This window comes from Microcaecilia unicolor, chromosome 2 (genome assembly GCF_901765095.1).
Source record: "Microcaecilia unicolor chromosome 2, aMicUni1.1, whole genome shotgun sequence".
NCBI classification, from domain to species: Eukaryota; Metazoa; Chordata; class Amphibia; order Gymnophiona; family Siphonopidae; genus Microcaecilia; species Microcaecilia unicolor.
Genome location: NC_044032.1, coordinates 404,037,869 through 404,050,098, shown reverse-complemented (window position 1 = coordinate 404,050,098; position 12,230 = coordinate 404,037,869). Strand labels below are relative to the sequence as shown.

The 12,230-nt window shown below is 42.4% G+C and overlaps 1 protein-coding gene across 2 annotated transcripts in view; it reads left to right on the top strand.

Moving 5' to 3' along the window:
• Positions 1 to 12,230, top strand: part of G3BP2 (G3BP stress granule assembly factor 2) — a 111,395-nt gene that overhangs the window by 70,930 nt on the left and 28,235 nt on the right. The window lies entirely within an intron of this gene.

The window sequence follows — 12,230 nt, the reverse complement described above, 5'->3', positions numbered from 1 at the left end:
TCTGCCTGTTATACAAATGCATTTTAAAACCAGGGTTGTGGAGTCAGTACGCCAAACCTTCGACTCCTACTTCTCTATTTTTCTACTCTTGACTCCAAGTCCGACTTAAGCTTTACATTTTTTGTTCTGGATCTCAAGTACTGGTAAATATAACTTTAGATCCAGGTTAACATATACTACTACTACTATAAATCATTTCTATAACATATGTATATGTAAGTATAAAATGATAAATTTACCATATGTTTTTATTTTGAAGCTGAAGTCTGGTACGTTTTTACCGACTCCACTCAAAATGTTTCCAACTCCTTGACGCCACAATCCTGTTTAAAACACTAACAAATGGGGTTATGTTTGACTGCAGAAGAAGACCAGGAGAGGAAGAAACATCAAGTAAGAAGTGCTACGTGCCAGCTCCTACTTACTGTAGAATGTTGCACAGGGGATGGAGAAAATAGACAAACTTTGACAGGCAGTGGTGACACTTGTTTCTACCTCCTGCCACCCCACGCCTGGTTCTCCTTTCTGCAAACAGTCAACTTATGAGGCATAAAGCTGCCTTGGGAGACACCGCATTAGTATATCTGAGACTGCTTTTCCTAACCATTTGTGCCCTGGGCCTAGAACCTAGTTTGCCCTGACTGTTTTCACATATGATTTACCATGTCATTAGATGGTCCTCTTATTCAGACTGTGGTCTTATTCACCTTACTTTGGACCTGATGCTGAAAATCAAATGGGAGTGCTAAGAGGCCATTAGCGCCTGCGTTTGCCAGCGCCCACTGATTAGAGCTAACGAGCTCGCTGGTTCTGACTGCTAATTGTATGCAAAAGAGGGTCTCTTGCATTCCTCCCTAAAGCTCAGAGGCAGGGTGCCAAACAAGGATACTGCTCCCATGGTAAACACTACGCCAGCTTGGAGGTGATAGGGTTTGCTGAGCAGAGGAGAATGGGGGAGACCAGCCAAGATATTTCTGGTGGTCCAGTGGTCTTCAGACCCCTTCCCCCCACCAAGGCTAGCCCTGGTGGTCTAGTAGTGTGGTATGGTCCCGCTCCCCCTCCCCTCATGCCTTTAAGACCCACCCAGTACATCGCCATTTTGAGGTGGTGCCCGCAGAGGAGGGAGGGAGTGCTAGTCCCTCCTCCAACTTCACGGTACGAGTGGGAGGGGGTTGTGGTGGGGGACCCCACCACTAGACCACCAGGGCTAGCCTTTGGGGGAGGAGGTCTCATAGGGCCTGTTGGAGGTCCCACTGGACCACCAAGATATTTTTGGTAGGGGGTGGCCACTGGACCTCAAGGCCCCCTTGTGTTTGGTGAGGGGGGTCTACTGGATCTCCAAGACCTTGTATTTGGCAGGATGCGGGGGGGAGGGTCTGCCTGTTAAGCTTGACAGGTCTGAGAGAAACGCCCGGACCTGTCAAATCTCTTCTGCAGGGAGGATTATGCCTTGAGTTCATTCCCAGGTACAGTTCTCCTGCAGAACTGGAAACAGCTCCCTAATGTTCAGCATTGACATTGTGCCTAAATTTGCATGCCATTAGAGCTGAACATTAGGGAACTGTTTTGCAGTGCTGATCGGGTGGTAAGACTTCTGCAAAACTCCCACAATGTTCCAATCATTCCTTTAAGTGTTAGTCTAATTATGTAGTCTTTTTTTTTTTTTTCTCTCCTGGAATCCATCATATCCGTCCATCACTATTTATTCTAGGAGCTCAGCTACCCACTACTACACTACTACTACTCATTTTAGGGTCTCTGTCCTGTCTTTCCTCCTCATTTGGCTTCCTGGCCTTTTAGTCTTTCTATTCTGTTAAACCCTTATTTCTCACTGGTATTGCACCTGTTATCCCCTTTGATTGCTCTGGCTACTTTCTACATTTTCTTTCTAGATGGCCTCTCTCTTCCTCTGCATCAGTCTGTCTTCTAGTATTGATTCCAGGTCTCTCTCTCTCTCTGCATTGGTTCTTCTTGTGCTCCCATGTAGATACCTTTCTCTTTTACTTCTGTTAATGCCAAAGAGTGTTTTTTTTTTTCTTTGTTTTGCACTTAGTATTTTTCTTTTGTTTTTAAATGTAGGGATATTAAATTTTCATCTGTAATTTTTTTGCAGCTTTTCTGTGGCAGATTTTTTTTTTTTTTTTTGCAGATTGTGTAATCTCTTGATAGCTTAAACATAGCATGGGGTCCCATTTAATGGGGGGGAGGGGAATCCCTGAGGATTAGGTATTTATCTTTGATTTATATCCTGCTGCAGAGATTCCATAAATAAGGCCACCATGACCTGTCTCTGCCTTAAGAATGTTATCTTCATCTGCATTGTCAGTATTATTGCTACCATTAAGCTCAGGGTACATATCTTTTTCTTGGGTGATGTACAGTCTATATGAATTTTTCTTCCTGTCAAGCTTGAATTGTAGTGGTCACTTAACTGAGGTGAGGTATAGATTTTATACAGTGGGGTCACCACGGAGCCCTTTTACTAAGGCACGATAGGCCTAATGTGGGCCTTCTGCATGCTTAAAGAGCACTACCACAGGGTGCACTTAGGCATCCCACAGTAGTTTCCCGCTCAGCATGCGCTAATCCCACACTAGAAAATATATTTTATTTTCTTGTACAGGAGATGTGCCCATGGTTGGGAGAGGTGTGTCTGCGATAATTGGGTAATGGGGGCACATTACCGCTTCCTTAAATAGGTGGTGGTAAGGGCTCCCATGCTAAAAGTGGCTCAGTGCACAGAAAACCCACATGCTGACACCAGCGCCAGCCACTTTTTAGCGTGGCTTGGCAAAAGAACCCCCATGTGAACATACTTGGGGCCCTGTTTACTAAGGTGCACTAGCGTTTTTAGCACGTGCACAAAATTAGCGCACGCTGTGTAGGCATCCATATTGTGGGCACCTACACAGCGCGCACTAGTGGTTAACGCATGCTAAAAGCACTAATGTGCCTCTAGCGCTGCTTAGTAAACGGGGCCCTTGGTGAGATTTGGGAAGAGAAAGTTCTCACATACATACAGTGGTGGAAATAAGTATTTGATCCCTTGCTGATTTTGTAAGTTTGCCCACTGACAAAGACATGAGCAGCCCATAATTGAAGGGTAGGTTATTGGTAACAGTGAGAGATAGCACATCACAAATTAAATCCGGAAAATCACATTGTGGAAAGTATATGAATTTATTTGCATTCTGCAGAGGGAAATAAGTATTTAATCCCTCTGGCAAACAAGACCTAATACTTGGTGGCAAAACCCTTGTTGGCAAGCACAGCGGTCAGACGTCTTCTGTAGTTGATGATGAGGTTTGCACACGTGTCAGGAGGAATTTTGGTCCACTCCTCTTTGCAGATCATCTCTAAATCATTAAGAGTTCTGGGCTGTCGCTTGGCAACTCGCAGCTTCAGCTCCCTCCATAAGTTTTCAATGGGATTAAGGTCTGGTGACTGGCTAGGCCACTCCATGACCCTAATGTGCTTCTTCCTGAGCCACTCCTTTGTTGCCTTGGCTGTATGTTTTGGGTCATTGTCGTGCTGGAAGACCCAGCCACGACCCATTTTTAAGGCCCTGGCGGAGGGAAGGAGGTTGTCACTCAGAATTGTACGGTACATGGCCCCATCCATTCTCCCATTGATGCGGTGAAGTAGTCCTGTGCCCTTAGCAGAGAAACACCCCCAAAACATAACATTTCCACCTCCATGCTTGACAGTGGGGACGGTGTTCTTTGGGTCATAGGCAGCATTTCTCTTCCTCCAAACACGGCGAGTTGAGTTCATGCCAAAGAGCTCAATTTTTGTCTCATCTGACCACAGCACCTTCTCCCAATCACTCTCGGCATCATCCAGGTGTTCACTGGCAAACTTCAGACGGGCCGTCACATGTGCCTTCCGGAGCAGGGGGACCTTGCGGGCACTGCAGGATTGCAATCCGTTATGTCGTAATGTGTTACCAATGGTTTTCGTGGTGACAGTGGTCCCAGCTGCCTTGAGATCATTGACAAGTTCCCCCCTTGTAGTTGTAGGCTGATTTCTAACCTTCCTCATGATCAAGGATACCCCACGAGGTGAGATTTTGCGTGGAGCCCCAGATCTTTGTCGATTGACAGTCATTTTGTACTTCTTCCATTTTCTTACTATGGCACCAACAGTTGTCTCCTTCTCGCCCAGCGTCTTACTGATGATTTTGTAGCCCATTCCAGCCTTGTGCAGGTGTATGATCTTGTCCCTGACATCCTTAGACAGCTCCTTGCTCTTGGCCATTTTGTAGAGGTTAGAGTCTGACTGATTCACTGAGTCTGTGGACAGGTGTCTTTCATACAGGTGACCATTGCCAACAGCTGTCTGTCATGCAGGTAACGAGTTGATTTGGAGCATCTACCTGGTCTGTAGGGGCCAGATCTCTTACTGGTTGGTGGGGGATCAAATACTTATTTCCCTCTGCAGAATGCAAATAAATTCATATACTTTCCACAATGTGATTTTCCGGATTTAATTTGTGATGTGCTATCTCTCACTGTTACCAATAACCTACCCTTCAATTATGGGCTGCTCATGTCTTTGTCAGTGGGCAAACTTACAAAATCAGCAAGGGATCAAATACTTATTTCCACCACTGTAATTCATCAGCCTACTGCTGTTGTCTCCCTTAACCCTATATATGTGTGTGGAAATTTAGTGACCAACTAGTAATTGATGGTATTGGGGAAGGAGTAGTTTTATTTTTGTTTTGTACAGAAACTGTAAATATATAAAGAGGGAAATCGCTCTACTGTCTTCCTGCAAAATTGCTAGCCCTTAACTAGCCACATATGCATTTGAGTATTCTTGTCTGCTAATGTTTCGAACTGTGCAGGTTCAATGAAAGAATTCTCTTCAGACTTGTATCAACTTATGAATGTGTCAAGCATTTTTTATTTATTTTCCTTCTTATACATGACTGATTTTTCTGTAAGATAATTTAGAAATTCAGAATGTATGAGTTTTTTTGTGGTGCTTTCTGATAAATATTGCACACTGTGTGTGGGTGGGGGGGAAATGTATGAAAATTATTTCCCCCTTTAGAGGGGGATTATACACATTTTGAGGTATGTCATAATATTCATAAACACTGTTGTGTGCAATTTAGAAAGATTTTAATTCTGTACACTCTGGAGCATTAATAGTATTTTTAGGAGAAATATACTTGTTCTATGCACTTTTTTGGATGGTACACACCTATATAGTAATATATATTCCAAAAATGTTTTATATTTTTACATATTTTATTTCTAGGAGTTGACACTATTTTCTATATTAGTTCAGTGCATCAACTGAGATTAGTTGTAATGCTGCACTTTGATTGGCATGCACTCATCCTGTAGGGGTTCTACTTTGACTCTAGTCATTGTTCATTTGCTTTTCATGTGTAGAGAAATAAAAGATCCCACTGCTTTAGTTATTCACATTTAAAATGTTTATCATGATATGTGATATATAAGTATATAAGTAATGCTATACTGGGAAAACACCAAAGGTCCATCGAGCCCAGCATCCTGTCCCTGACAGGCCAATCCAGGTCAAGGGCACCTGGCAAGCTACCCAAACGTACAAACATTTTATAGATGTTAACTCCCGAAATTGTGGATTTTTCCCAAATCCATTTAGTAGCGGTCTATGGACGTCCTTTAGAAAAACGTCCAACCCCTTTTTAAACTCTGCCAAGCTAACTGCCTTCACTACGTTCTCTGGCAACGAATTCCAGAGTTTAATTACGCGTTGGGTGAAGAAATATTTTCTCCTATTTGTTTTAAATTTACTACACTGTAGTTTCATCGCATGCCCCCTAGTCCTAATATTTTTGGAAAGCGTGAACAGAAGCTTCACATCCACCTGTTCCACTCCACTCATTATTTTATATACCTCTATCATGTCTCCCCTCAGCCGTCTCTTCTCAAAGCTGAAAAGCCCTAGCCTCCTTAGTCTTTCTTCATAGGGAAGTCGTCCCATCCCCGCTATCATTTTCGTCGCCCTTCGCTGCACCTTTTCCAATTCTACTATATCTTTCTTGAGATGCGGCGACCAGAATTGAACACAATACTCAAGGTGCGGTCGCACCATGGAGCGATACAACGGCATTATGACATCCTCACACCTGTTTTCCATACCTTTCCTAATAATACCCAACATTCTGTTTGCTTTCTTAGGCGCAGCAGCACACTGAGCAGAAGGTTTCAGGGTATTATCAACGACGACACCCAGATCCCTTTCTTGGTCCGTAACTTTTAACGTGGAACCTTGCATGATGTAGCTATAATTAGGGTTCTTTTTTCCCCACACGCATCACCTTACAAATGAAGTTCCAACTTCAGTAATTGCAGTTATGGTAAATATAAGTGAACATGTTTTGGGCATTTTTTTTTTTACAATTGGTGGTCAGCTTTTTGTAGGGGTCCTTTTACTAAGGTGCGCTAATGATTAGCGCTCACTAAATAAGATGCCCATGAGAATATAATGGCCATCTTGTGTGCTAAATCTATTAGCACACCTTAGTTAAAAATGATTTAGCTTTTTAAAAAAAAAAAAAAGATTTTTATTAAGAACATATATACCTCCTAAGAGGGCTGCACGTATGATAGAGTCCTGTGATGGGACCTGTCCTAGGTGTGGCAGAGGGGAGGCTAGTATTGGTCATATGTTTTGGCTGTGCCCCTTAGTAATGGAATTCTGGGGTGAGATCACTCAGACATTACAACAAATGTGGGGGTGCACCGTGGTCTGCGATCCCCTCCTATTGTTTTATAAATATAAATTTTCGGGATTGCCACCCCAGGGGTTCAAGCGTTTTGTGTGTTTGGCGACACTATATGGGATCTCCACCATTTTGAAGTTTTGGCTGTCCGACTCGAAGCCTCCATTGGTCTACTGGAGAACACAGTTACATTATCAGATGAAACTTGAGAGATGCGGGGTCCACTACCTGGATACTGAATCGGGTGAGAAATTTCGCATGCAATGGGAACCGTTGTGGCTGACCTTGCCTTCCAGAGGTCGCAGCTATATCTTGAACATCTAAGCAGCTCACAAGGGGAAGGGGAGGGGGGTAGGGGGGGGACTGTCACATGGGCAATACGATTTATTGCTTGTGCAAATTTCAAGGTTAAGATGTACTTCTACGCAAAGACATTATATTTTGCTAATAAGTTAGGAAGGGAAGGGGATGGGTAGTTCTGGAAAATGTTAAATGTGATGATGCATAGACAAGTGTAGATCTGACTCAAGGTGGTTACTGATATACACATTGTACTGAGATTAGAAGATTGTATTATTGCCTGTTTGTGCGATGTCATCAATAAAAATTATTAAACATTAAAAAAAAAAACGTGGTGCCTTGTTTCGTGCTTTGACATTTTCATCTGTTACCCATTGAAGGTAGTTTTTATTATGGCCTTATTTTGATGGCTTGTGTGCCATTACTGAGAACTGTTCACTCCGCATCTGCAGCACTCAGCAGTATATGTTGTTTGTCACATATTTGTGAGTTTATAGCTTTTCAAGATTCTCTGTTTAGTTTGACAAAACATATCAAGAAGCTTTCATATGTATATCTTGTTTTTGATTTATTTTTATTTGAAATTCAGTTTCACTAATTAACATGGTCCTATTATGGAGTATTTCTGGTAAATGACTAATGCTTTACACAATTTTGTATGTTCTTTTGTTTTTTAATATTGACACTAGTACTTATTCTAAATACTGTGATCTATATTTGAAACTCTGATCTAGAATTTATATACACTTTAACAATATATGCTAACAATATATGCTTTTCTTTTATACATTAGGATTCTGCTTGCTCTGCAGATGATATGCTTTAGAATTTATTTACTCTAATCTATAAATAAGGTCACCATGGCCTATGCTTGCTGCAAGGATGTTATCTTCATCTGCATTATTTGTATTATTGCGTTTTTAGTAAGTTAACTTATGGGTTTATCTGAATCAGATCTAGACCTGTAGGTTTGTTTTTACATGCTATTGCATTGACTTGACACTTGTAAAATTGAAATTTGGGAGCAGTACAATAGTGACAGTTAAGGGTATCTCTCACTTCTTTCTCTGATTTACCACTTATAGATGTGATGTCATGCGATAAGTTTAGTTGAGCTACCTCCCCACATTTATTAATGTAATATTTTAATTGTCACTATTTTGTTATATTTAATACTATAGTTCTTATAGGAAGTAAATTTTGTGGGACTAATTTTATTTTAATTTGTTTTTATTTATGCAGTTAGTGTTACACATATATACATTTATACAGACCCTTGATGTAGGTTTTATGCCAAAAACATGTTTGTCAGGTCCCTTTATATATATATCTATATATTTATACAGTGGTGGAAATAAGTATTTGATCCCTTGCTGATTTTGTAAGTTTGCCCACTGACAAAGACATGAGCAGCCCATAATTGAAGGGTAGGTTATTGGTAACAGTGAGAGATAGCACATCACAAATTAAATCCGGAAAATCACATTGTGGAAAGTATATGAATTTATTTGCATTCTGCAGAGGGAAATAAGTATTTAATCCCTCTGGCAAACAAGACCTAATACTTGGTGGCAAAACCCTTGTTGGCAAGCACAGCGGTCAGACGTCTTCTGTAGTTGATGATGAGGTTTGCACACATGTCAGGAGGAATTTTGGTCCACTCCTCTTTGCAGATCATCTCTAAATCATTAAGAGTTCTGGGCTGTCGCTTGGCAACTCGCAGCTTCAGCTCCCTCCATAAGTTTTCAATGGGATTAAGGTCTGGTGACTGGCTAGGCCACTCCATGACCCTAATGTGCTTCTTCCTGAGCCACTCCTTTGTTGCCTTGGCTGTATGTTTTGGGTCATTGTCGTGCTGGAAGACCCAGCCACGACCCATTTTTAAGGCCCTGGCGGAGGGAAGGAGGTTGTCACTCAGAATTGTACGGTACATGGCCCCATCCATTCTCCCATTGATGCGGTGAAGTAGTCCTGTGCCCTTAGCAGAGAAACACCCCCAAAACATAACATTTCCACCTCCATGCTTGACAGTGGGGACGGTGTTCTTTGGGTCATAGGCAGCATTTCTCTTCCTCCAAACACGGCGAGTTGAGTTCATGCCAAAGAGCTCAATTTTTTTCTCATCTGACCACAGCACCTTCTCCCAATCACTCTCGGCATCATCCAGGTGTTCACTGGCAAACTTCAGACGGGCCGTCACATGTGCCTTCCGGAGCAGGGGGACCTTGCGGGCACTGCAGGATTGCAATCCGTTATGTCGTAATGTGTTACCAATGGTTTTCGTGGTGACAGTGGTCCCAGCTGCCTTGAGATCATTGACAAGTTCCCCCCTTGTAGTTGTAGGCTGATTTCTAACCTTCCTCGTGATCAAGGATACCCCACGAGGTGAGATTTTGCGTGGAGCCCCAGATCTTTGTCGATTGACAGTCATTTTGTACTACTTCCATTTTCTTACTATGGCACCAACAGTTGTCTCCTTCTCGCCCAGCGTCTTACTGATGGTTTTGTAGCCCATTCCAGCCTTGTGCAGGTGTATGATCTTGTCCCTGACATCCTTAGACAGCTCCTTGCTCTTGGCCATTTTGTAGAGGTTAGAGTCTGACTGATTCACTGAGTCTGTGGACAGGTGTCTTTCATACAGGTGACCATTGCCGACAGCTGTCTGTCATGCAGGTAACGAGTTGATTTGGAGCATCTACCTGGTCTGTAGGGGCCAGATCTCTTACTGGTTGGTGGGGGATCAAATACTTATTTCCCTCTGCAGAATGCAAATAAATTCATATACTTTCCACAATGTGATTTTCCGGATTTAATTTGTGATGTGCTATCTCTCACTGTTACCAATAACCTACCCTTCAATTATGGGCTGCTCATGTCTTTGTCAGTGGGCAAACTTACAAAATCAGCAAGGGATCAAATACTTATTTCCACCACTGTATATCTATCTATCTATCTATCTATCTATCTATCTATCTATCTATCTATCTATCTATCTATATATATATATATATATATATAATAGTAAGATCAAAGTGCACAACAAATAAAATAAATCAAGAAACAATCTTGCCAACACCTGCTGAAGTCATACCATAACCCTTTAGTACAATACAAACTAGAACCCAAGGCAAGACCCAAATGCTCTGCCCTAGTACAACTCGTTCCCCTCCTACCCTCATACTTCAAGGCAAAGCCCTAGCACAGGGCTCCATACTGCCACATCAGCTCTCCACCATATGAATGGGTCCCAGACCTTAGCAAAAGCAGGAATTTTATTCCAGCGTAATACATGAGCTGCTTCATACAGCACACAAAGTCCACTTTAGATACCAAATGTTGACGCTTGGGAATATGAGCTTGTTTCCAGGCCACTGCCAGAGACAGACGACCAGCCTTCAATAACATTAAAAGTCAATTTCCAATCCATCAGCAGCTCTGGTGGCTTAATATGCAAGAGACTACAGCCCATGTTTACCTGCAGCGTTTTCTCAATATTTCTTGAATCAGCCCCAAAACTATGATCCAATCCTTCTGGGCTTGGGGGCAATCCCACTAAATATGGAGAAAAGTGCCCTGAAGTCCACAATTATGCCAACATTGACCTGAGGAAGATGGATAAATGTATTGCAAACGATCTGGAGTGAGGTATCGCATTTACAGCATTTTATAACCATTTTCCATCATGTTGCTCGCAATCGAAACTTTGAGTAACCTTTTAAATATTCCCTCCCACTCCTTCATAATTTAAGCACACCCTAACACCCATTCCCAACCCTGAACAATTTGATTGGAGGAGCATCCTGTTGGAGTATAGCTCGGTAAAATCTGAAGATATACTCCCCACCACTCCACCCCATCATAGGCCCTTCCAATAGAGCAGTGTTCTGACTAAGAACCTGAAGAGCTCTTCGGCGTACAAAATAAGAAACTTGTCTGTAGTGATAAAAATCACTCATGGTCAACCCATATTTCTCTTCCAACTCAGAGAAGGGGACTACAGCCCCTTCATCAACTAAATGGCCCAACTGTGTCAATCCTAAACCAGCCCATTAGGCATATCGTGAGTCTGTCCTGATTGAAAACCCTCCGCCAACCTAATGGGAGTAGCTTAAAAATAGGACCTCCCCTGGAAAAAGTGCTGCCTTGTACATACTACATCCTAATGACAAGGCCATAATGGGATTAACTCAATTACACATCTCCCGAATGTCTCCCCAAAATAGCCAAGGAACCCAGGCCAGAGGCATCTCCCCCATTGCTCTCTGCTCCATCTGTACCCATCTCTTATGCATGTCTCTGCCAGGCCACCAAATATTTTAGTTGTCATTATATAATATTTAAAATTTAGGACTGCCACACCACCCGTCCCCTTAAATTGGAACATCACTGATCTCGGCACCCTCGGTGGCTTATGCTTCCAGATATATTGAAATTCTCCACGATGTACAGTCCTAAAAAATGTATCTGGCAGAGCTATAGGGAGTGCTGCAAAGAAATACAACAACTTGGGGAGCACCATCATTTTGATCACTTGGATCCTGCCCAACCAAGAGAGATGAAGGTGATCCCACTTATCTAGTTCAGACCAAATCACCCGCAGCAAAGACAGGTAGTTAGCATTATAAAATCTCCCCTTTGGCCATTAACTGAACCCCAAGATACTTCCAAGACTTATGGGACCACTGAAAGGGGTATTGAGCTTATATCCAGGTAATATCCTCCTTCCCCCAAAGATATATTTAGAATTTCAGACTTCATCAAATTTATCTTGAATCCTGAGGCCCTCCCATAGTCCTCTATAGCTTAAGTGACACCCATGGACTTTCTAAAGTGAGAAGCACATCAGCAGCAAATAATAAAAGCTGTGTCATAAGGCCTCCCCCCACGATACCATGTATGTTGGCCCTAGTCCATATCAGTATAGCAAAGGATTCCATAGCCAAAGCAAACAGGAGATGATGCACATCCCTGTCGTGTGCCTCTCACCAATTCAAAGCTATCACTATAGGCCCCATTGATTTGGAGAATAGACAAGGGTTTAGTATAGATAAGTTTTACCCACCATAAAAACTGCCCTGTAACCCCCACATGACCAAGAGTTTTCAAGAATTCTCGGAAATACTGCTTGCCGAGGTTTTTTTTTTTCAAGACCAGAGCATGCACTTCTTTACTTCCTTACATTGTGACAATTTAGCAAGTGAATGAC